The sequence below is a fragment of the Natrix helvetica genome, assembly GCF_964273705.1.
Source record: "Natrix helvetica genome assembly, chromosome: 8".
Lineage (NCBI taxonomy): Eukaryota > Metazoa > Chordata > Lepidosauria > Squamata > Natricidae > Natrix > Natrix helvetica.
The window spans coordinates 22,818,915-22,845,987 of NC_138559.1; the positions used below are offsets into that span (position 1 = coordinate 22,818,915).

The following is a 27,073-nucleotide window of genomic DNA, read 5'->3' on the forward strand; positions in this document are numbered from 1 at the left end:
CCCTCCCCAGCCTCTGGAGGCTTTCCTGAAGCCCGGGGAGGGGGAAAATGACCTCGCCCAGCCCTCCGAAAGGCCGGAAATCAGCCAGGAGTGGGATTTGGGGGTTCTCTGAACTGAATCTTAGCTAGAGGTTCTTCTGAACCCCCAGCAGCCCACCCCTGTTGAAGATGCCAACTTGAGGAATGCTGATCTACAGAGGATCGCAGTGGATCTCCAAATTTCATATTCAAGAATTTCTCACTTATCTGGGAAAACCAGGGATTCAGGCTGCACTGTCTTAACCCCTGTATCTTATTTCTTCAGTTTTGCCCCATAATGAACGTTCTGTGAACTAGAAAAAGTAGATTTCATCTAAAAGAGGGTTTATCCGAGAAAATACTAAATTCTTTCTTCCTGTGAAGCCGTGAAGAGGCTCTTCATTCTTCCCAGGAGGTACTTCTTAGTACAAAGCCAAGGAATTGCAGGTGGGGAGGGAAAGAAACAGTGGGGGAGAAAGACTGAGAAGAAGGAGGAGATAGTTCAATTATTTAGAAGTGTCACATTGAATTTATTTATCCTGATGGTGCAAATAAAAAAATAATGACAAGGAAGCCCAGACTGATGATTTAATACAATACTGGTGAGTTTCCTAGCAGCTAGCAGCTGAGGAGATGTTGGGGATCATCTGAGAATCTTAATTGGACTCTTTTAGCACCAGCACCGAAAAGAGGACAGAAAATAAGTATGTAAATAAAAAAAAGACCCCCTGACTTGCTTCCACACAGTTAAAATATCTTCTCTGTAAAGATATCTATTAGCAGCCAAGTTTCTCTTTGCACCCAGGATAAATCTGCTATCAAAAGGTGGAATCAAAATAGCTAGCATAGTAAATGAACTAACTCGGCAGGGGTGGGTTAAGCTAGATCCCCAGAGAAAAACCCTTCTGTTGAAACAAAATAAATGCCCAAACTGAAGAAGCAAGAATGGAGAATAAAGATAGTGAACTATGAATAGGGAAGATGTCTTCTGGAGCTCCATTGAATGTGATTTAGATTCAAATTGAGAAAGATGTAGTCAAATAAATATATCAAGAAGTGGGGGGCACGGGGGCTCAGTGATTAAAAGATGCTGTGTCAGGGTTCCAGATAGCACCCAAAAGTAAATCAGAGTCCAAGGCAAAGTATTGCTCAAAGTTCCAATTTATCAAGAGAGCCAGGTTGGCACATCTGGGAAAACTGGTTTGAAAGCTTCCCGGTGTTCCCCACTTAGTTGAAAGTTTGTGATCTTGCCCCCACACCCATAAGTCCATTACATGGTCCAATCTTCCACTGCCATGCTGGCAGTTCCATCCATCCAGTCCCGGTCAGTTGCAGAGGTGCAAAGACAAAGGATGACCTTGGCTTTCTAGAAAGAATTCTGTTATGGCTACATATCATCTAACTCCATACAATCCCTCCTCCCATTTCCCACAAATGCAATTACCTCCTGCCTGAGCAAGACTAGAAGACCTCCAAGGTCCCTTCCAACTCTGTTATTCTGTTACTTCTTAAGTAAGGAAGAGGTGAAGGTTTATGTGGGGTTCTTTTGCAGTTCGTTAGACAATTCACTTCAGTAAATCTCAAGAAAATACATCTGAAGGGGTTTTGTTTTTCCTGGACATTTTCAGACAGGAATAGTTGCCACCAGGGTCTGATCTTAAGATAGGACTGGAGAAATGTCCACCCAGTTTCTCTGCCTGCCAAATGGTAGCAAACTTTGAAAGATCGCTTGTAACTTAGTAAGCACTGAATTAGGAAGAACTGATTTATAGAGAATAGTTGGTGCAGGTGATTGGAAGCTTAATCTTACAATCTTGATGAGACTTTGAAATTGTTGCAAATCTCTAGCTTCGCTCACACGCACAGCCTCTAGACTAGATCATGAAAAGCATGATCTTTGTCCTTGAGTTATCCCAAGACAAATTGATCCTATTGTTGTATCATCTAAAACCACTACTAGGAGAGATACCCATTAAAGAGAATGTGTGGGAGACAATGTGTCTTCTCCACTAATGAATTATAGAGCAATCCACCTATCTTATAGTCCCACAACCCTCTTGAGAACAAGAGCATCTCGGAGCAGAAATGCCAATGTTATCAACCTGAACCGTCCCATCTCTAAAAGGGAAACGTAAAACAAGGCATCTTAAACGTAAAACAAGGCATCCCAATATTAGAACTACCGTTGATCTCCGCTCCTTCCGTAAGAAACTCAAGACCCACCTGTTCCGACTAGCCGGCCTGGCCCATTTGTAATCATAAGTAACATCTATTACTGACCTTCCTGGATGGCTTTTTAAATTTTAAATTTTGGGGTTTTAAATTGGTTTTAGATTGTTTTTTAACTATTAATTAGTTTGGGCTAATATACAGACTGTATGTTTACGTTGTTTGTCTGGGTTTTCGTGTTGTGCTTTGTTGTTTTTATATATGCAATGTCTGTACACCGCCCCGACTCCCTGAGGGGAGAGGGGGCAGTTTATAAATGTAATAAAACTCAAAAACTCAAAACTATCATGCTATGAGAAAGGAGGAGAACATTTTGCTGGCTTTCAGTGGGTATGAGACAGAACAGTACTTCCATGTTGATGGAAGACAGCCAAGTGCTTAAAATGACTTCATCATAGAATGCAATGAAGATGCTAACCAAGCCATGCTGTTGGCAGAAAGCTATGGCTCTCTGGCCATTTTCACTCTACCATAGCACAAAAAGTAACTGGCAATATCACTTTCCAGCTGTGTCATCCTCCTCCTCCTCCTCCTCCTCCTTCTTCGCATATTCCCATCAGTGCAGAGTTCGCTTTTTGGATCATTGAACTCCACTTTGTATGGTCAGGTGCATCTCCAGGGTGCAGGCCCACGGCTTGCATATCTTTTTGGATGGTATCTTGCCAGGTCTGGTTTGGATCCCTGCGAGGTTGATGGACATTGTCTTCTAATTGGAAGGCAGTCTTGGTAATGGTGGAAAGTGCTACTCTTTGGACATGTCCATACCAGCAGATCCGGCCTCCTCTCATCTTGGTGCCATACCAAAATCCCCATGATCTTGCCTTTATCTTGCCCCCCCCCCCCAGTCCATGCATGAACAGGCTGAAGTCAACATTAAAGGAAATGATCTTAAAGTAGGCTTTTCTTTCTTATTTCAAGACTAATGAAGGAGAATATTTGTAGCTCAGGATTGAAATGAGGGGCTCTTGGTACTTTCTGAGGTTAGTTGTTTTCTTGCAAATGTTTCATTATCAAACTAGGTAACACCATCAGTGCTAGCATGGATGATATTAGCTAATGTGGGTAATGAAAAGTCTGCAAGAAAATAACCAAAGTCAGAGAGCACCGAGGACCCCTCATTTCAAGACTGTCCAAGACAAACTGAGAGAGTGGAATATCTGTTAGACTTTGACATCCAGTAACTTGGAGTGAAAGCAGAAAATTGCTAGTGACTGGAAGCAAAGTATCCTCAAGGAATATATCAATGAAGATTCTCAATCGTCCAAGCAAAAGTGTTGAAAGGTTGAGTCATGGCAACTAGACTAATTATTTGCGGTTAGTTGGAGCCATTTTTCTGCTCATCCAAGGTGCTTCATCTTGGTGGGACCAGAGTTGGTACATTCCAACAACTCTTTGCTTAACTAGCTTGCTCTGACTGTTGAACCTGCTTGGATGAGCAGCAAAACATCTCAAAGTAACAATAAAACATAATTCCAGTCATCAGGATTCAACCTTCAAATATCATTAAGGAAATAATGGCTTCATTTGCTATTGTATCTATTGTGCAATAAATGTAATGCAATTCCTAAATGCCAACAGATTTCCTTTCATGCTATCTTCTTCTTCTTTTGTAATAAAAACCCCTCTTTTTACAGTTTGAGAAGTATGCTTTAATTAGCATAACATTTAAATTAGCAAATGGAATCTTAATTAGCTGAGGAAATAGACTTTTTGTCGGGAGTAGCTTGCTAAAACAAATACATTCTCTTCCCTCTTTCAAGAGCCATTTGCTTATGGCATGTTAAATGGCCTGGTATACCATAAACAATTTGAGACGAGTAATTAAATTAGAAAACATGCTGGCAGGACTACCTGCTTTCAGATTATGTTGAGTTCAGCAAGAAATTGCAAGCCCTTGCCACTGTGGAAGGGACCAAACCCTTGTCTTCTGCCATTATACATTTATTTACATCAGGCTGTATGGCTCATGAACCCAAGCACAGCCTGGTGATAGCAAGCTAACTACAACAGCTGGTACTCAGAGCAATAAGGAGTCAAGCAGCCATTTCCAAACAATCAGTTTGATGCAGTCTATCTCACCTTTACTAAAGCTTCTTCTCTTTACATCAAAAGCATGTTAGAAACAAAAAGCCTTCTGACCTAATCTGCCTATATATACACCCTAGTTCCCCGAAAATAAGACCTCCACGGATAGTAAGCCCAACTGGGCTTTTGAGCACATGCGCTAAAATAAGCCCTCCCCCACAATGAACCCTCATTGAAAATATTTAAACACATGTGCAGCCAGTCCCTGCCATTTCCTCTGGTTGCTTGTTGCGCAAACAACACGAGGTGAGTTGTGAGTCTACACAAAGAAGATACTTTGACATCGGTAGAAAATGGGAAAAAATATAAAAGTAATCACTTGGTATCAAGTTATGGAATCCTCACTCACTCAACTAAGCTCCGCTTGTCTCAATTTTCTAGCACTATTGCCTGCTAAATCCTATTTTTAAAGAGTTGCCCTTTTAAGTATAAATTGCTAGGCTGAATTCAGCTCTCTCTACATAGTCTCTAGCAGCTAAATTGGTAAATGGAGGTTAAATGGATATTGTTTCAAGTGCAACCATCAAAATGTGCTATCATTTCACACACTGGAGATGCTGAAACATATACGGTTTTGCAAGAACACTTTGTCACAAACGTGTATTTCTTTAATCAGTGAAACATAAAGTAATTGGTGAAACTAGCAAAGTAAATGCCTCTGTGTATTAAATGTAGTCATTCCAATTTTGGAACTCTTATGTGGCACTAATAAGTCTTTCCATTTCTTCTGAATACACCCAGGAAAGGGCTTAAGCAAAAATGAACTTTTCCCTAGGTGTTTTTTGTTGTTCTTGACAGTAAAAATTGGATCTGTAAAACACTGCATGGACCAAGTAATGAATTGAATAAAGGTTCAATTGAATAAAAGTTCAATACACTGAGATTCAATCCTGACGATACCCAACTGAATGGTATTAACTCTACATCCCTGCTAAGGAATTTATTTCAGAATTTCAGGATTGTCTTGCACTGAACATTTTTACTAGAAACATCAATAACACCTTATGTTGCCTTGGACTGATTTTTCAAATTGGTTGGAAGCATTAAATCCAGCCAAGTTGATTTGGTTTCCCAAATCTGTTTGAAACAAAGGGCTTTTGTGCACCTGCAAAACATATTATGAATTGCCAAAATGATTCTGAAGCATCTGATCCATCAACTTCATCTGAATCACCAATCCAGTCCAGAAAGTCAGCAATGGATATTTGAGAGAGCACCTTCCAGTTTTCAAATTGAAGCATCACACAGCCACAAGAATTATAGTGTGTGACAGGTTGCCCAACTGCACAGCTTTCACTTGTAGGAGAAGAGGCAGAGAATGGGGATGGAGTCAAGCAAGTAATCAGTCTGGAGCATTGTGTTCCCGAAAGGAATCTAAATCCAACTCCTCTTAGATTCTCTTATCTAGCGCCAACTGAGTTCTGACCATTAATTGACTAGATTCTTGTATATAGACATGAGCAAATAATTAATCTTATCTGGAACTTAATGTCCAGATTCCTCAAACTTCACACACTCAGTTTTTGACCCTTCAAAAGGGTGGCATTGTCCTTTAAAGTCCTAAATGATTTGGGGCAGTTTGCTTGAAATATATCTCATGTCCTATATCTACCTAAGTTCTTTAAGATCCTCATTGGAACTCCTCATCTAAATATATTGACTCAACAAGTTCTTCAAAACAGAAGAAGGAAAAGATTATTTCAATGATAATAATCTCAATGGGGAATGAGACCAAGAAATCCCATAGCATTCACCAGTGCCACAGCAAGATCATTAGATCTTCTCAAGATTCTATAAGATAAGCAATTATTTTTGTAGATTCCTTGCATTAAGACTCATTACTTTTGTTGTGGCCCACCAGAGGACAGCGGAGCTGGGAGCAGATTCGGACAGTGGGGAGTTTGGGGAGGAACATGGGCCAGTCCTGGAGTCTGGGGAAGGCTATGATGAGGGCTCTGTGTTGGAGGCAGGTTGGTGGGTGAGATCTGTATGCCAGTTATCAACTGCCTTCAGAGTCAGACATCAATGAGGCAGATGAACAGCTGGAGTCTGTTCCTAGTGTGCGCATGCGCAGAGTTGCCAGATGAAGCTAAAGAACAGGGGTCAATTTGAGAGTAAGGACAGAGGTGGAGGATGAATGGCCCCTCCCAGAGGAGATAAAAGAGGATCAAAAGGGGAATGGAGTTTGCAGGAGACAATTAGTTCGCTTAATTGGTTCGTGACTCTCTGAGACTCATTGCCAAGTTCTGCAGATATTGGCCTGGCAGCTTTCCAACCTGGATAAGGTCTGTGACTGAAAATCCTCCCTTGAAAGACTTTGTTGGATGTCAAGGAGCAGAATTCACAGCAAATTAATAAAAGGGTTTTTTGTTGGGACAAGGAGTCTGCTTCAGGCACTTGGAAAGCCTCAGTCAGAACAACTTTTGTGTCAGTAGCCAGTTTCACTTTATATTTTAACTCTGATATGTTTTTTTCTCCCTCCAATAGCCCAGAGAAAGGTGGCCACTAGGCAGCATATAAATAATTTAAATAAATAAATAAGTATCCAAGAGGATCGAGATTCAATAAGAGTCATAAAGCATTCAGGTCGGAAACTTAGCATTTACAGTGGCCATCTACTCTATTCTGTTCCAGCCAGGGAGCAATAAAATTTTAATGGCTCCCAGTGGGTCGATTTGGAAAAGATGAAGACGCTATAAATCCAGCATCACGTTTATGCGGAGCTTTAAAAACAAACTATTCCAATCAAATTTAGCAAAGCTGTCCGGCCCTTTCACAAAACTGTGATGAGGCAGAGACAAATAGGTGAATAGAGAAGGCGGGAGTAATCATTGAAGGAGGGGAATAGCGATAATAAGAATATTTAACAGCAGTTGGATAGATATGGTATGCACTCTTACAATGAATAAGAAAGGCTGAGAGCCAAAGAATTGAGGTCTTTAAACTCTGGTGCTGGAGAAGACTCCTGCAAGTCCCTTGGACTGCAAGGCGATCCAACTGGTCAGTCCTAGAGGAGATCAACCTTGACTGCTCTTTAGAAGGCCAGATCCTGAAGAGGAAACTCAAGTACTTTGGCCACCTAATGAGAAGGAAGAAGGACTCACTGGAGAAGAGCCTAATGCTGGGAACGAGTGAAGGCAAAAGAAAAGGGGGATGACAGAGAATGAGGTGGCTGGATGGAGTCACCAAAGCAGTCAGCGTGAGCTTAAATGGACTCCAGAGGATGGTAGAGGACAGGAAGGCCTGGAGGAACATTGTCCATGGTTGGACATGACTTCGCAGCTAACAACAACTTACAATGAAATAGCAAAGTAGTGCATTAATCCACTCAAACTGTACAAGGATAAGGCTGATTTTTTTATTTAAATGAAAACCTTGCTAAATTGTTGACTCAGACATTTATTTGTTTGTCAGTTTCTGTTACTGTTTCCCAACTTTTTAAAAAATGTGTGGACTTCAACTCCCAGAATTCAGGGGTGGCTACGGAATTCTGGGAGTTGAAGTCCAGAAGTCTGAAAATTGCTAAAGTTGGGAAACCCTAATTTATTTATCCACCCACCTATCCATCCATCAATCTATCCAGTTTTGTCTTCCTGTCTCACTTCCTGCCACATGAGGGCTAAAGGTGGCTTCCCTCATTTTATGTCCACAAAAAACTGTGTGACTCTTGTGTGAGATAAATCAATTTTGGGGCTGTGTGAGACACTATTTTTCCCTTTCTTTTCTCACAATTTTTTATGTTTACTCAAAAGTTCTCCTATAATCTCTCTCCCTCTCCCTTTCTCCCTCCCTCTGTCTCTTTCTCTCTCTCTTTCTCTCCCTCTCTCCATCTCCCTCTCTTTCTCCTTCTCTCCATCTCTCTCCCTCCCTCCCTCTCTTTCTCTCTCTCTCTCCCTCCCTCTCTCTTTCTCTTTTTCTTTCCTTCTCTTTCTCTCCCTCCCTCTCTCTCTTTCTCTCTCCCTCTCTCTCTCCATCCCTCCCTCCCTCTCCTTCTATCTTTCTTTCTTTCTCCCTCCCTCCCTCCCTCCCTCCCTCCCTCCCCCCCTCTCTCTCATCCAGATTGGTGTTTTAACATTGCACTAAGCCACATGTGAGGGTTGCTGGTCCTTGGGATGGATTCACTGTGTGGATAAAATCCAGTCTAAACATCTGGCTGACTATGCAACCAATTATCATCATCATCTAAACATTTACTACAAAAAGAATAGTAACTGTATTAACTGAGCAACACATCTCAACAGCAAGGAATATGGAGCTATATGATGACAACGACGGCAACAACAACAAAAGGACAGCTAGCTAATTGTTTACTCCACCACATTTTCTCATTCTTATTCCTATCGGTGGCTAAAATCCAGATGAAGTAGACAACCTGCCATGATTCTATACCTATAATATTATGTGCAAAACATTGGCACTTAAAGTAAAATGCAAAGATTAATGTTTAATTTCCAGTGACTGTTTGGAATTAATCTGCCAAAAATGTGAATAAACTTGAGAATTTTAACTACTGTTTAGGAGAACCTGTCCTCTGAATCCAATTAGTCTTGAATGACTATGCAATCCTTCCATTCGAACACACAATGTTTAGAGGGGTTTGCACTGAGATGATTAATTTCATACTGACTGAGATTGTCATCACCCAGACTCTTATTACTTAGATGCCACATTTTATGGGTTAGTTGCATCCTCTTGGGTTTCCTCTTATGAGATGCTTATGACTTTGAGGGAGCTTTCTACGAGCATGACAAAAACAAGGGGGGGGGATAAATCCCATCAAATGACATTTCTGGCATTTAAGGACATTGTATCCTCCAGACAGATGTGCTTTGGGGGGGGGGGAAATCACAACAGTGAGTTACGAATGAATAAAATAAAAAACAAGCCCCTCCCTACAAAAGGTGTGGAGAGGAATAGAAACATGGATTTTATTATTAAAATATTTAAATTATTATGAGCCACGGCAGCCTAGTGGTTAGAATGCAGGACTGCAGGCTACTTCTGCTGACTGCCGGCTGACTGCAATTTGGTAGTTTGAATCTCATCAGGCTCAAGGTTGATTCAGCCTTCCCTCCTTCTGAGGTGGGTAAAATGAGGACCCGGATTGTTGGAGGGGGCAATAAGCCAACTCTATAACTGTTTAGGGAGGGCTGTAAAGCACTGGGAAGTGGTATATATCGTAAGGCAAAATGCTATTGCTATTTTCCTTCCTTCCCTTCCTCCCTCCCTCCCTCCCTTCACAGTGGTTAAAATGCAGCATTGCAGGCTAACTCTGCCCACAGGAGTTCAATCCTGACCAGCTCAACGTTGACTCAGCCTTCCATCCTTCTGAGGTGGACAAAATGAGGACCCAGATTGTTGGGGACAGGAGGCTGTCTCTGTAAACTGTATATAGAGAGCTGTAAAGCACTGGGAAGTGGTATATAAGTCTAAGCGCTGTTGCTGTTATTTGTATAGTAATTTAAGAGAGGCTATGAGACAGAAAGGAAGGGACGGAATACTTTCCTCCTGACCATGCAAATTGTACTAAACTGCCTCTGACCAATAGTCCAGGTGAAACCCATTGGTTTAGTCCAATGCTTTTACTCATGGATCAACTATTTTGAATCTTCCACCCTATTTTGGATTGGGTATAGAAGATTAATTGTATTTCTGCAAAGATGTTATTCCCCATTAATATTCTATTCTTCTGGCTTCATCATGCTATGTTGGCTCTATAAGCAACAATAGACCTGGTGTGATTTCTACAATGTCTCCACACCTGAATAATCACATCTTTTCTGCCCTGATTCATATACTTATCTCCTTGGCATCTTGGATTATGTTCTCAACAGCAGCAAATGTCTATGGAGGATCTAAATCATCCGTGTCATGGTTGTCTCAAAGGTGCTTTTTCAAAAGGCAACTGGACTTGGTTTTTCTTTGAAAACATTTGTCGGCTCTGGATGGAGTAGAAAGTTTCCTTATGTTGTTTGAGAGTCGGTTTAATGTCAGGTGTCGATATAAAGGTGTTGATCTAAAGGTCGGCAGTTTGATGGTTCAAATCCCTAGCGCCGCGTAATGGAGTGAGCTCCCGTTACTTGCCCCAGCTTCTGCCAACCTAGCAGTTCGAAAGCAAGTAGAAAAATTTGGACCACCTTTGGTGGGAAGGTAACAGCATTCCGTGTGGCTTCGGCATTTAGTCATGCCGGCTACATGACCATAGAGATGTACTCGGACAGCATTGGCTCTTTGGGTTTGAAACGGAGATGAGCACTGCCCCTTAGAGTCGGGAACGACTAGCACATATGTGCAAGGGGAACCTTTACCTTAATGTCAGGGTTCCAAGTAATAGATTCATAGCAAGCAGAACTCCAAGGCTGGTAGATTCCCCAAAGAATAGCTTTATTGGAAATATCATATTGGCACATATCTGGTGAAAACCGACTCTGAAGTTTTTATTTCGGTTTTCACCTAATTAAAAGTGAAAGTTTTTCCCTCAATCCCAAACAATCAGTTACATGGCCCAATCAAGGCAGTGTCCTCTGGTCTGGTGACATCACTCCTCCTTCCTCCAGCCAGATGTGTGAACATCCTTGTTTCCCAGGGGAAAGTATCTTATTTTGACTATACAACCTCAGCTATCTCTAATCCCTCCTCCCTATCCCTCAGTTCCAGTGTGGCAGCACTGAAGGTCTAAGATGGCTTCAGCCAGCCCAGCTTCAGGGTTGAGAAAATGGTGCTTCTCGTTCAAGACGCTTCTTCAGTTCTAACAGTTCTCCTTCAGTCAGAATTGAAGAAGCTTCTTGGACTAGAAGTGAAACATTTTCAAAGAAAAAGCCTAGGAAGTCAGTTTTCTTCTGGAAAAAAGTACCTTTGAGACAAGACTGCCAAATATTTTTGGAACGTTTGCCTGTGGATTCCTAACCTTGTCATTTTCTGTTTGCTTAGCTGTTGAATTTGCTCACAAAAAGCTACACCTTTTGTGTTAAATCAGCTGCTGCTTGTCAATGATTATATAGATGTAGTATCTGGTGACATCACTCCTCCTTCCTCCAGCCAGATGTGTGAACATCCTTGTTTCCCAGGGGAAAGTATCTTATTTTGACTATACAACCTCAGCTATCTCTAATCCCTCCTCCCTATCCCTCAGTTCCAGTGTGGCAGGGAAGGGAAAAGTTATTACTTTCTAACACAACAGCTCAGATCTTAACAACAGATAATGCCCAGCATCATATTATAGCTGCCTCACCTAATCCAGATTTATCTGAATTATCTGAATTTCGGTTTTAAGGTTCCTCTAGATGTTGCTCTGGCTGGGAGTTATGGGAGCTGCAACTCTACACTTCTATGGGGTGTCAACGTGACAATGGTTTTGCAGCATTCAGTCTATGTCAGCCAAAAGAGAACTTGGTCTGACATTTGACCGATGGACAGAAGACAGAGAAGAATCAACTGCAATATTAGAAGCACTCAAATCCAGCTAAACCTGGGAAAGTTATTGCCTGAAATCACTGCATTATATTGAGGAGAAGATTTCTGCAATTTTGTGGCCTACAAATTTCTCCCTCCTCCTCCTCCTCCTCCCCCTCCTTCCTGTTTTTGCCTTCAATGTCCTGGGTCATCTATTTTAATTATCATGGAAGGCTACATTTCTCAAAGCTAACTTTTCTTATGATATACTACTGCACCATATTAACTGTAGTACCAAACATTAGCTAGTGAGGAAGGAAGGAAGGAAGGGAGGGAGGGAGGGAGGGAGGGAGGGAGGGAGGAGGGAGGAAGGAAAGAAGGGAGGAGGGAGGGAAGGAAGAAGGGAAGGAAAGTGCAAGGCCCTCATACCAATAATCCAGCTGGATATGCTACATCCCACTAACTGCTGGAAGACTGAAATACAAAATCACCTTCCCCATTAAGGAATTTATGTGCTGTGTTCCATAGCAGAATAGCTATCTATATCTTAGACAAATTATCCCTGAGATGCTACTTGGTGCATGGGGGGGGGGGCACAACCTGGGCTTACTGTCGCTCTGGATGCTCTGTGTCCTGCTGCTCAAACAACGAGAACTAGTTTTGAAAGGCTGTCGTCTACTGGACCTCTTCCTTTCTTGCTGCATTCACAAGGTGCATGTCTGGAACAAATTAAATGCCAACCAACTTATCTTCCTTTCTGTTATCAGTCCATCAACTGCAGAGACAACGTGGCTCCATTTTGCTGCTTTCCTCCTCCTCCCCTCCCTCTATGTATTAACATTGTATGTATCAATGGATTTACCTACAGAACAGTGTAGGGACAGAGTTTATAGTTTCCGCTGATTTACACCAGTCACCTGCAATTATGCATCACACATTCTCTGTTCAAACTACAGGCATCAATGCAATTTTGAATCACAGCTGCACTATGGAGATATCTTAATTGTGCATCTTTTTTTTCTTTCCAAGCATAAATCTAAATTAATAGAGTTCTGAAATGTAAATTGTGCATCGCATTGCAAATGAAGTTATTGCATTATTACTATTATTGCTCCTTCAGATTCATCCATGATGTTCCTGCTATGGATATCTAATGTACAATAGCAGATAATGCATGTTTCATTTCATTCCATCTTTTTCTATTCTTCCTCCTCCTCCTCCTCCTCCTCCCCTCTCCCCATAATATCATTCTTTGATTTGCAACTCCCTTCTGTCCACCAAACTTCCAAAAGTCCTCTAAAGAGCTAGATAGTTAAGCAGATATTTACAATCTTAGCTTGGTTATTAATAGTATTTTTCTATTGTTTTTGATTTTTTTTCTGTATTTTCCTAGAAGTGGTAGCTATGTGCATTGCAGAAATAGGGAAATACTATAAGGAAGAACCAGTGCTCTCCACCTGTAATATTAAGCAAGTAAATGCAAGACAGTCACTTAATATGACAAAAACAGAGAGGAATGGCTATTTAAGCATTACTCTATATGCATATACCACATCTCCATCCATTTTGCAGGCATTCACCCAGTCACAATTTTATCCCATCCAATTTCAGTATCATCTTCCATTTTAAAAAGAGAGAGATAATGAATCATGCAAATGTGCATATGTTTTTTAGATACAGTTTTTCCTAACACATATTTTGTATCTTTCCCTTCCTAATTTATCTATTTTTATATATCTGAGCTGAAAATTGTGTCACAACATTCGGGGAAGGGTGGAGTATGAAAGATAGCTCCATGACGGTTTACATCTCAGTCTGGGAATTAATGCACATTAATCTGGGAACGAGATGGACAGGCAAAATAGAATTCTGCCTATTTCTTAGGAAGAGGAAGAAAACACACTGCAGAGCTGCTAGTTCAATGTGATGCATTTTGCAAACCAAGCCAGAGTTGTTTAGTAGGTTGGAGAACTTTGAAACTATGGAAGACAATTGAGAAACTTCGGTCCCAGAGGATGAGTGACAAGCTCTTCAAAATACCAGAGGAAAAGAAAACACGATGGAGCCATTGTTCCAGTTCAATTTGTAAGCTGTACAAAAAAGTTTTAAGTATGGAAAGAAACAACCCTGCCTGTCCTCTGGTATGCCCCTAAGGAGTTGGCTATTTTCAGAGGAGAAGGCAATAAAATAAAATAACAGAGTTGGAAGAGACCTTGGAGGTCTTCTAGTCCAACCCTCTGCTTAGGCAGGAAACCCTACACCACCTCAGACAAATGGTTATCCAACATCTTCTTAAAAACATCTAGTGTTGGCGCATTCACAACTTCTTCTGGCAAGTTGATCCACTGATTAATTGTTCGCACTGTCAGGAAATTTCTCTTTAGTTCTAGGTTGCCTCTCTCCTTGATTAGTTTCCAGCCATTGTTTCTCTTTTTGCCCTTAGGTGCTTTGGGGAATAGCACGACTCCCTCTTCTTTGTGGCAACCCTTGAGATATTGGAAGACTGCTATCTTGTCTCCTCTAGTCTGTCTTTCCATTAAACTAGACAAACCCAATTCCTGCAACCATTATTCATATGTTTTAGCCTCCAGTCCCCAAATCTTTGTTGCTCTTCTCTGCACTTTTTCTAGAGTCTCCACATCTGAGGCATCCTCATGGTCAGGTGATCAAAATTTGGACCCTTGACAACTGGCATGTACTTATGACAGTTGCAGTGTCCTGGGGTCATGTGATCCCCTGTTGTGTACTTCTGACAAGCAAAGTCAATGAGGAAAACAGATTCGCACAACAACTCTGCTACTAAGATAACAACAGCAGTGTTTCACTTAACAACTGTGGCAAGAAAGGTTGCAAAATTGGACAAAAAAGCCAACTGCTTCACTTAGCAACAGAAATTTTGGGTTTGATTGTGGTCTTAAGTCAAGGATTACCTATCCGATCACTCATCATTTACCCTAGAGCACAACAGGGGCTGATAGCAACACCAACAGCAGTTGGACTTACATACTGCTTCACAGTGCTTTATAACCCTCTCTAAGCAATTTGCAGAGCCCCCAAGAATCTGTGTCCTTGTTTTATCAACCTCGGAAGGATGGAAGGCTGAGTCAACCTTGAGCTGGTCAGGATCAAACTGTCAAAATGCTGGCAGCCGGCAGTCAGCAGAAGTAGCCTGCAGTACTGCACTCTAACCACTGCGCCACCATGGTTCTACCAAACCTACTGTGACCGGGGTCCAGAACGTCAAGTAGAGTTGGACATGATTAGTATTTCAGGGCAAGCTTTCTAGGACCTTCCAAAAACATAGGTAGGAATGGAAGTAAAACATACCCCTGCACACTCACACACATAACCCTGGAGGAAGGCAATGGGGAAACTACTTGAACAATTTGGGCCAAATAAAGGATGATAATGGTCACAAAATCATCAGCAACTGAGTTCACTCAAAAAGAGGTCATCTGTAATTATCAAAAGGCTATAGGTCCATGTAACACCTCCTTAAAAAACCTTGGTCCAGCTGGCCCGGCTGGTAGCACCTCATAAGTGGTTACAGGAGAAGACGGTCAACAGTTTTGAAGGCGGAAGAGGGCTTTACGCCCCAACAGCAGATAAAGCGGCAGAACCATCTTCTAGGAGAAGGGAAACTCTTCCGGGTTCCATCATGCGCATATGCATTAGATAGCTGGTCTAGCAGACATGCGCACTGGCCAGTTGCTCACTTCCAGGTTCCGGGGTTCCGGCTCATGTGCTCCAGTTTTGGCATTTAGTGCTGAAAAGGTTAACTATCACTGCTATAGGTGGACTTGAGCAGAATTCTTTACCTGAAGAGAACACTGGTTTTTGCAAGCCAGATCGAAACAAATCTACATATTTTTTGCTCCCCTTTTCCTAATAGCAAGTTTGCCATAAACTCTGTCCTCTAAAGAAGAGATGCTCCTTATATATCTAGGCAGGATATAAACTCCTTGACTTTTAGAACTTGCTATTTGAGGTGGATCATGAAATCTTAAACAAAAATTCTGCTCATGTGAAATAACCTCAGCTAATTTTCTTGGCAGGCAACTGTCAAAAAAAAAATGATTCATGAGCTGACTGCAAGGCTATCCAGCACAGAATTTTCCTCCATATGCTTCAGAAGTTTTGACTCAAAGCAGCTTTGGGGATAAGGAACCCCAATGAGTCAGCCAATAGCAAGAAGGCCTTGCCATTCCTCACTTTTCATTTGGGAAACTTCCAAACAGTTTATTTCAAATAATAATAAAAATGATGTCCTAAAAATGCAATATATGCAACAGAGTTCCACGGACATTTAAATCTTCTTGACATCTGTGAGATGTTGGTATATCTGGTTATTCTTCCATGATCCTCTGATTACTCTGATTTTGAGAGATGTGAAGGCATGTTACTCACTTTAGTTATTTTGTTGATTTATTAAATGTATATGCCACCCATCTAATTATAAAGCAACTCTGGGTGACTTAGGAGATCAATATGACTAATCAACCCAAATAAACACACACACACACACACACACACACACACACACACACACACACTGATAACCTGGTTATATTTATTTATAGAGGAGAAATGTCCGGACCAAACATAATTTCTAATGTTGGATTACACCATTGTGGAGTACTGTGAAGCCGTTATCATGGCAACTCCACTATGCTGCACAGTAGAAGCCATTTTACATCTGTACAGTAGAAGCCATTTTAAGGTACAACAGGCTATATCTTAACAGAACACATACCCCGAGGGGTGTTAGAGGTGTCTTATCCCCACAGTATTTGTTTGCAGAGAGTAAGCCATCTGTGTACCATGTTTGGTTGAAATTGCTTGATGCGTTCCAGAATTATGCTGGAAAAAACACATAGATAGATAGATAGATAGATAGATAGATAGATAGATAGATAGATAGATAGATAGATAGATAGATAGATAGATAGATAGATAATGATGATAGATAGATAGATAGATAGATAGATAGATAGATAGATAGATAGATAGACAGACAGACAGACAGACAGACAGACAGACAGACAGACAGACAGACAGACAAATAGATAGATAGATGTAAAATTAAAAGGAGGAAAGATTGGTATCTCCTGCTTCATCTTAATTATGTATAAATAGAACAAAGGGTTTTCTTTTCTTCCAAGTCTAGACTACTCCTCCACTTCAGAATCAGAATCAGAATAGAGCTGGAAGGGACCGGTAGTAATGGTGGCTGGAACCCACCCCTGATATATCCATTCAGAGAATGTTGAAGATCATTCTGTTGCTTGGTTCTCTAGGCATCCACTATTTATTTATTTGTTTCGATTTATAATACTTATAATACTTTATAATACACTAATACTTCTCTCCTGATCTTAGGTGGGGCAATGCTAGCCAGAAATATTTTTTCAATTGGTGCAGGTTTGAAACACACTGTCACTAAGAATGGGTTTGGAAATTATTTCCTGCAGAGAGTGAAATGTTAAGGAGTTGGAGAATACCAGTACATTTGTTTTAAAAGGAGGAGAGAGAGAGAGAGAGAGAGAGGAGAGAAAGAGAGAGAGAGAGAATTTACTCAACAATAGAGAAGTTCATACCAAGACTGACCCAATGGCTATAGAGCTGCATGAGTGATGATAAGAAAAATAGTTGGGAATTTATTATTATTATTATTTTAGTTACATTGGATTAGTGGGGAATGAATTTCCCCTAGGTCCTCTCTTGAGAAAGTACAGTCTATAGGCTGCAGGCTGTTCCAATGAGAGGTAATAATTGAATTTGTTTCCATTTAATTTGGAGGGCCTTTAATTAAAAGCCAGGCCTGTGTGTGCACAGAGATAAAGCCTCACACACAAGGCTGGGGGTAATTTGGGTGCCAAATGCAATAATTAATTGTAAATGTGGAAGTCAGGAGGCAGGGCTCTATCTCCCTGCAATCAGCAAACTGCACCGGCCATCCAAATGGAATATGCTCTTGCAGAGCTGCAGAAATGCTTAAGTGATTTTTGAAGCCTTAATAGCAATTATACAGTAGTGTGGAGGTTAATTTGCAGAGTTCATTAATCAGAGAAATAAACAGCGATCGCCAAGTAAGAGGAGGGGAGCCTGACAAACTGAATTATAAGTGGGGGGGGGGAGTCGGGGTTGGTTCCACCGGGGTGACTAAGTGGAAAGAGAACTGGCAGAATTGATTTGGGATCTTCACCCTAGTGTTACTCAGACCGTGTTTTGGGTCTCAATGACTCAACACCTGCTCATTCCTGACAGAAGCAGTGGATCTTGGCAGTTTTAAGGAAGTGGGGATTGATACGACGTAAGTACTAACTTACTTACTAACTAACTTACTAACTAAGGGACATGATGGCTCAGTGGCTAAGATGCTGAGCTTGTCGATCAGAAAGGCTGGCAGCTCAGCGATTCGAATCCCTAGCGTTGCGAAATGGACTGAGCTCCCGTTACGTGTCCCAGCTTCTGCCAACACAAGCAGTTCGAAAGCATGTAAAATGCAAGTAGAAAAATAGGGATGATTTTGGTGGGAAAACCCTAGAAATTCACCTAGGGGAATATATTATATACATATATATTCCCACATATCTACCTTGCAGGGAGTTTAGTACTAGAGGTGTGTGATTGTCAAGTGTGAAATGCAGATTGGCCTGGAAAACAGAGAGGCCTGCCTTCACATCATTTCTCCTGCCATATTTTTTTTATATATAAAAAGTCTGCTAGCTCATTAATTAGGGAAATCTTTTCATCCAAAAGTTTTTTTTAATCAGTTCGGTTAACTGATTAATCATCTAATCATTGCAACTGAGAAAAATCATATTTTTATTTGAAAAGGGAGGAAAAAGCTGAAAAAAGAAAATATTGTTGTCAACACCTGTTGAGATTGATGTCTGAATTTGGATCTATTAACCCTCTACCCTTCATGTTCCTTTCTGGTGACAGTTTTCTTACTTCTGAACTCAAAGACCACACCTAGAGTTCTGCATCCGGTTTTGGTCACCACACTATAAAAAAGATGTTGAGACTCTAGAAAAAGTGCAGAGAAGAGCAACCAGGATGATGAGGGGGCTAAAACATATGATTAATGGTTCCAGGAACTGGGCATGGCTAGTCTAGTGAAGAGAAGGACCAGGGGAGACAGGATAGCAGCCTTCCAATATTTGAGGAGCTGCCACAGAGTGGAGGGAGTCAATCTGTTTTCCAAGGAACCCAAAGGCTAGACAAGGAATAATGGATGGAAACTGAACATTCAACTTGGAAATAAGGAGAAATTTTCTGACCATAAGAACAATCCACCCGTGGAACAGAAGTTGCCTTCGGAAGTTGTGGCAGCTTCATCACTGGAGGCTTTCAAGAAGAGACTGGACTGCCACCACTCAGAAACAGTATAGGGTCTCCTGCTTGGACAGGGGTTTGGACTAGATGACCTACAAGGTCCCTTCCAACTCTGTTAATGTAATCTAAGTATAAATTTGCACATTGGATAGTTTGTTCTGTTGATCCAGATAATAGGACCTCAGCCAATAGGGAGGAAAAAAGAGGAATATATTTGTTTCTTTGTTACAAAGAGTTCTTGACTTGCAATCCTTCATTTGGTAACCATTTGAAGTTACAACAACACTAACAAAGGTGACTCACAACTGTTTTTCACACTCACAATCATTGCCGCATCCCCATGATCACATGATCAAAATTTGGATGCTTGGCAACTGGTTCCTATTTATGATGGTTGCAGTGTCCTGGGGTCATGTCCCTTCGGGGAGTCCCTTCGGGGAGAGGGGGCGGTCTAGAAATCAAATCAAATAAATAAAATAAAATAAATGTCATCTGCTTTTGTGATCTTCTGACAAGCAAAGCCATTCACTTAACATCCATGTCACTAATATAACAACTTCAGTGACTCACTTAACAACTGTGGCAAGAAAAGTCTCGAAATGGGGGAAAACTCTGTTAACAGCAGACATTTGAGATGATCCAACGTGCTCGTCAGCTGAAGAAATATTTGCATTGCCTTAGCTAGGATATTGTTACAGTTCGCACCTTGTTTTAAAATCTGCTTCACTTCATCACAGCTTATGAAGGAATAAGGCAAAATTGGTTGGATCACCTAACATGCTCAATTATAAGCGCTGGCTTGCAGTCCGGAATGGCTGGGTTTTCCCAGATGTTTTATAAATTCATCTGGTATGTTATCTTCCTCTGTCTCCGGTTCTGTAACAATATATCCTTCAAAAGCCCAAAACAATTCTGTTCCTTCTTCTTCTCACTCCGTATCTAGACAGTGATAGCTCTCCGAGCCTTAAACTTTTCTACCTACTTGAACTGTACTTAATTAAACATTGTAATTAAGGCTTACAAGAATGATTGCACCTGTCAGCCTGTAAAAAGAAGGCTAATAGAAGTTCCATTTATCCGGCACAAATGAATAGTCTAAGGATGTACAGCTGGCTAGTGACAAGTATGCTGACTGATGAGATGGAAGGTAGTTAGGGCCAACATGACTTCAGTTGGGTTGTGTGGAGAGCAGGGGTGAAATCCTCCCGGTTTGGCCTGGTTCAACGGAACCAGTAGGGATGATTGTCCCTGGTTCTACAAACCAGTAGTAAAAAAAAAAAAAAGCTTCTGACGACCGTGCGGCTCAGCTGTGAGCTGTGCGATCGTTGGACCCTCTTTCTTTCACCTTTTAAAACATTTTTTTCCTGCCAGTTTAGGCGAATAGGCAGGGAAAAAATGCTTTAAAAAGTGAAAAAATAGTTGACCACATTCACCCAGTCACATGACCCCCTCTTCCACCAAGCCACGTTCACAGAACCGGTGGGCAAAAAAATTAGATCTCACCACTGGTGGAGAGCGATATCTTCCCAAAAGATATTAAGATTTGTCCAACTGGATGCTTGGAACGATGAGGGGTAATATATATTCAAGAGAAGTAAAATTTGCATGTAAAGGAGTGTCTATAGGAGAAAGACATACTGCAAATGGTCTAAGCATGTAATCCATAAAGACAGCAGAGTTAAGTTACCCAATAAGAGCTCATTAAAACTTTATTTTACAACCCGAAGAAAGGGATTCTGTTGAAACCAAGTGAATTGGTCCAAGATGTAACACATATTGTTCACATACATCAGGAAGGAGTCAAGCCTTCTAAGATAAGGAAGTTCTCCATTTGTTAATTAGCTACAGTAATGAGAAGAAGCCAGAAAGAATTGCCTCAGGTATGAGTTTCATAGAGAAGAAATAAGTTGAGATCATGAAGCAGAAGAGCCTGGAGATGTTCCAGCTTTGACCTTGGATGGGGTAACACTTCCCTCTTCATGGTTGGGACACAATCTGGATGTCTATGGAGATTCTCAGTCATCCAGGTCATGTGTGTCCCAAAGGTGCTTTTCCAAAAGACAACTGGACTTTGTCTTCCCTTGAAGATGTTTTGCTTCTCACCCAAGAAGTTTCTTCAGTTCCAACTGGGTGGTAGGGAATGGAAGGATTTATACTCCTTGCAGACAGCTGATCATTTGCATTCTTTTAGTGAGACAGATTAACTTCCAGGTGGCCTCAATGATCCTCCAAAAGGATACAAATGACTAGCTGTCTGCAAGGAGTATAAATCCTTCCATTCCCCAAAATCCAGTCAGATCTGAAGAAGCTTCTTGGATGAGAAGCGAAACATCTTCAAAGAAAAAAACAAGAAAGTCCAGTTACCTCAAAGCTTCAAACGTTTTAGCCAGGGGTTCTCTGCCCAGTTGCTGGGTAGGTGTGGCCCTAGTGGGTGTGGCCTAGTCGGCCTCCCTCACTATGGGGGGGGGCTTTTTGCCCTCCCCAGGCTCTGGAGGCTTTCCATGAGCCTCTGGGAGGGTGAAAATGGCCTTCCCAAGCTCCGGGCCCTTCCGAAACTTCCGGTAGGCCCATTTTTCCCTCCCCAAGCCTCCATGAATGCCCTGTACATACCTACATCCAAAATGGGTCAGATGGGAACTTCTGGGAAGGAAGGGGAAGGGTGGGCATGGCCAGCCAGGAGTGGGATTTGGGGTTTCCCCAAACTGCAAAGAATCTTAGCTAGAGGTTCTCCCGAACCCCTGCAAATCCCCAGCATCCCATCCCTGGTTCAGTTCAGTGGTTCACTTAACAACTGAAGCAAGAAAGGTGGTGAAATGGGGGCAAAATTCACTTCCCAAATGTCTCCCTTAACAACAGAAATTTTGTGGTTGTAAGTCGAGGACTAAGTGTATTGGGAGTTTCACATCACAGTTGCTGGAGGGTACCAAAGTGAAACAAAGGTTGCGGCTGAAAGCAGTTGCCTGTATAATCCAAATTTTACCACCCTGTCCATCTTCATATAGCACAGATTTGCCAATCTATAAATCCAGTTGCCAAATGTAGGCGTAGAAATTTCAGCCTTGCTGAGTGAGATTGCAGGCTTGACTTCTCCATTAGCTTGAATAAAAGCAACCATTCAGAATTGCTCGAGACTCATTACAGGCTATGTTTAAATTTTTTTTACAATGTACACACACACACACTTTTTGAAGCTATGGTTAGAATATATATTTTAACGACATGGAGCAGAATCTATTTTCTTCCTCTGAGCCGGGAGGGTGGGGGTGGGGAGAGAAAACTGGCTTTCTGAAAGGAAAGGTGGGAGGGGGGAATGAGCTATTGATTTTGCTTAGGGTCAGAATAAAATATTGCTGGAGTGGATGTTGAAAATCCCCAGCCACAGATTATTTCTAGAGTGACAGGCTTCAGTAAAGAAGCTGCATTTTCGCCCCTGGTGAAATAAAACAAAATAAATGAAAGATGGTCTTCAATGTTTTTTTTTTTATCTGTCTCATTTTTTTCCCCTTGAAAGTTCATCTTTATAGTGGATATGACCAACATTTCACAAAAGTTCCTTCATCTACTTGGCAGCAATTAGTGTCACGTAAGGGCCAAATTTTCTTGAGATCCATACCACTCTTTTTAGAGAAATCAGAGGCCTAAACCAACACTTAAGATCCACACAATGTTATTATACATATGTAGAATAGAATAGAGTAGAGTAGAGTAGAGTAGAGTAGAGTAGAGTAGAGTAGAGTAGAGTAGAGTAGAGTAGAGTAGAACAGAACAGAACAGAATATAAATAAGAATATAGAATAGAATAGAATAGAATAGAATAGAATAGAATAGAATAGAATAGAATAGAATAGAATAGACCCTGGAGGTCTTCTAGTCCAACCCCCTGCTTAGGCAGGAAACCCTACACCACTTCAGACAAATGGTTCTCTAATCTCTTCTTTAAAACTTCCAATGTTGGAGCATTTACAACTTCTGGAGTCAAGTTGTCCCACTGTCTTTTCAAAACAAATAGATTTAATTCTATAGATCTGTGATGCTTTTCCTACTGTTATTCCACAAAGGGTTTTATGAAATCTTAATTTTAATTATGAAGGTTAGAATTATTAAGATTTTAACGATCAAATAATTTTGATTATCCTTAATTATGGATTTTAAGATCCCTTTGTGTTATGTAATTGTTCTGCTGTTTGCCAACCTCCATATTTATATAACTGCATAGAATTGGATTTAATTAGCTTGGTTCAAACAGTTGGAGTTCAATTCAGTAAATTGTAGACTTAGCCATTATGATTTGAGGTTTATAGCTGAGTATACCTGAACCAGACACCATGGCTTCTTCAGCAGAACAAAGATTAAAATGTACCATGTCTTTGTATGTATATATATATATGAATTCAGCCTTTGTAGATGCACGTTGATTAGGGCCCGTTGAACTCAATGGGATTGCTGGTTCCTAGCTGAGCAATGAGACATTAAAGAGTTCAGTTTTACAGAATTCATTCAAAGTTGATTAAAACCTCCTCCATAATGGAAACGATGGTTTATGGACTCCAAAAAAATAGTTTTAATTGCAAGAACTCCTGTAACCCAATCCTTCTCATTTCAATAAATCTTGCTAAAGAGAACTATGAAATTATGCTTTCTGGAAAAGTATTGCTTTAGGCGGCTGCTGAAGAGACTAATAGAAATAAATGAAATGATATTTCATCCTATTGCTCTGAGCATCCTATCTCAACTCACAATGGAGTCAAGATTTCATGCAACCACCTTCCTCAGCCTCACTTGAAAGTTGCAGAACTTCATCTTGATACTTTTTTCTATGATATCTGCAGGACCTACGAATGCAGCCTCAGTCCCATCAATTTCAGTGGAAAATTAACTTTCCTTCTCTATTCACTGAGACTTCAAAGCAAATCTCTTTTGGCTGGAGTATGTTTAATATTAAGAAAATCCTTTTCCAACTTGGCTTGCGTTTCTGAAGGTGGAGGAGCAGGATTTTATGGTTTAAGTCCATGCTGTCTAGATGATTTGGATTTATATCAACCCAGGCAAAGCATCAAATTGGAAAGGATTATAGAAGTTCAAACACTAGGATGCAACGGTCCATCGGTTATTTTATTCTAGACACAGCTACCAGATCTGGGCTGTGAAATTCTAGAAAGTTGCAAAATGGCAGCAAAGGGCCAAAAAAATGGTCTGTATCTGAGTGTTGCCATCTAGTGAACATCTGGATTTGAGCAGCCTAGATCTGGTAATCTTATTATTAATGTCTAGTGAAGAGAAGGACCAGGGGAGACATGATAGCAGAGTTCTAATATTTTAGTGGTTGCCACAGAGAGGAGGGGGTCAAGCTATTTTCCAAGGGACCTGAAGGCCAGACATAAGGGATGGAAGCCAAGAGAGAGATTCAACCTGGAAATAAGGATAAATTTTCTGACCATGAGAACAATCAACCAGTGGAACAGATTTGGAAGTTGTGGGAGCTTCATCACTGGAGGCTTTCAAGAAGAGACTGGACTGCCACCAGTCAGAAGTGGTGTAGGGCCTCCTTCTTGGGTGGGGGCTTGGACTAGATGACCTACAAGGTCCCTTCCAACTCTCTTAATCTGTAAAATCTGTAAATCTGTAATGCCCTAAACCATGGGTCTCCAACCTTGCATAAACTCTCAGTGTTTTTAGTAAAATTAATTTTCACCTTCCCCTTGAAGTGAAAGACCATTCTAACACACACAGAGACACACACACACAGTCACATAGGTACCTTTTAAACAAAACTTTAACCCAAGTAGCTTAGTTTCTAGCTGTATTTGTCTTGAGCTTCTGAAGACCCAAGTCACAGCAATGTATTTATAGATCCTGGAGGTTGTAGCAAAGAGTTTGCCCCAAACATTCATCAAAAATATATGTATTCTATCTGGATTAAATCCCTCCTCCCCTATTATTAGCTGATAGTCTGTACTTTATGGTTTGTTGTATCTCTATAAGTTTTCAGATCCTTAATCACCCTTCCAAACAATCAGAAAATTAATTGTCATTTAAATGCATAAGCAGTTTCTTTCCAATTGCTTGCGTCTGCATTCTCTCTCTCTCTCTCTCTCTCTTTCTCTCTCTCTCTCTCTCCCTCTCTCTCTCTCTCTCTCCCCCCCCCTGTGCTTAGACTAGTGAGCAAAAATAATATTTGCTTTAAACACAAATCATCTCTTTATAAATACAGAACAAGCTAGACTTTTTCCCTCGTCTGAATGAGAAGCCAGATGGCTTTTCTACCCCTGAAGGGGTTTTACTCTGCAGCATTATGTTTTGCAACTGAAACATGATACATTTGGACTCTAGCCACTCTAGGTACATGCCTTCTCCTATTTTTATTTCCAATTGCTTAGTTTTATGCCTATATTTAGACAATAACATCCCCAACATAGCACAATAAATATCACCATCAGTAGCGTTGCACCTTCTGTAGTGCAAGGAGAACAGCCTTTGCAAGTGATATTCATAGCTATTCTACCTGATTGAAAGGTAAAGAGGCAAGCTGAAATAATTTTCCAGCACAGAAGCCAAAACAAAATCTGATTGTGTGTAAATGCACACAGAAGACAACTCCTGGAGTTGTTTTGGGGTGACTTCTGCTGTTAGTTCTTTACTTCCAAATGGTGCGAACCGGTAGCAACCCACCTATGGGCTGGAGGCTAAAACATATGAAGAACAGTTGCAGGAACTGGGTATGTCCAGTTTAATGAAAAGAAGGACTAGAGATGACTTGATAGCAAAGTTTGAATATCTCAGGGGCTGCCACAAAGAAGAGGGAGTCAAGCTATTTTCCAAAGCACCTGAGGGCAGGACAAGAAGCAATGGGTGGAAACTAATCCAGGAGAGAAGCAACTTAGAACTGAGGAGAAATTTCCTGACAGTTAGAACAATTAATCAGTGGAACAGAAGTTGCCTCCAGAAGTTGTGAATGCCCCAACACTGGAAGTCTTTAAGAAGATGTTGGATAGCCATCTGTCTGAAACGGTATAGGGTTCCCTGCCTAGGCAGGGGGTTGGACTAGAAGACCTCCAAGGTCCCTTCCAACTCTGCATTGTATGGTATTGTATTGCTAGCACCTGACACACATGCTAGCTGGGGAATTCTGGGAGTTCAAGTCCACACATTTTTAAATTTCCAAGGTCGAGGAACGTTGTCTTAATGTGACTCAATCTTCCTTGACATTCACTTTTAGTCATGCCCTAATTTTGGTGATAATTCCTCAATCCTCAAATTCCTTCCCAGGGCTCTCACTTTGTGGCAACATGAGCATTCAGTTCCTCTTGTATTAAAGACCTTTAGGGAAGAGCCTTCAATGCATAACATCTCACACTCAACCAAAGGAACCTGAGTCAGACTTGCTGGGTCTTTTCAATTCAGTGTCAACTATGCTCCGGGATGTCAATTGGAAGGCCTTCAGATGTTTTGGACAACAACTCCTATGAGCCCCGACCAATGGTAAAACACTGGGGGAAGCTGTAATGCCGGGGTATCCAATCTTGGAAACTTTAACATGGTTGAAGATAGTTGACAATGGACTGCAAAGATCAGCAGTCTGACCCAGCTTCCTTTAAGAAAAAAAATTAAGGACATGAGATGTTGTGCAGTGGTGGCTGGCTGGCTGGGGAATTGTGGGACTTGAAATCCACAAGTCTTAAAGTTCCCAAGGTTGGACCCCCTGCTGTAATCCTAAGCATCTGGAAAGCACTAAGTTTCTTATCCTTACTCTGTGCATCCCAGCAAGAGTGTTTCAAGTGAGAGCCTTTGCTTGTTCCTGAATCAATAGTTGCCAACTGTGTTATACTGATCAAAGCCAATCAAAGCTTTAAGCAAGACTGAATTTCTCCTTTGGACAGCTATGTTTAGAATCTGGCATGGATCTACTTTTTGTATTTTTGAAAGCACATATAAACACTGGGCTAAAAGGTAGAAGGCCCGAAGGAGCTAACAAATTACTCCCTGAGTCATCTTCCTTAGCATCCAAGGGT

The 27,073-nt window shown here is 41.1% G+C and overlaps 1 protein-coding gene across 1 annotated transcript in view; it reads right to left on the reverse strand.

Moving 5' to 3' along the window:
• LOC309396271 (opioid-binding protein/cell adhesion molecule homolog) overlaps positions 1-27,073 on the reverse strand; it is a 609,765-nt gene that overhangs the window by 543,340 nt on the left and 39,352 nt on the right. The window lies entirely within an intron of this gene.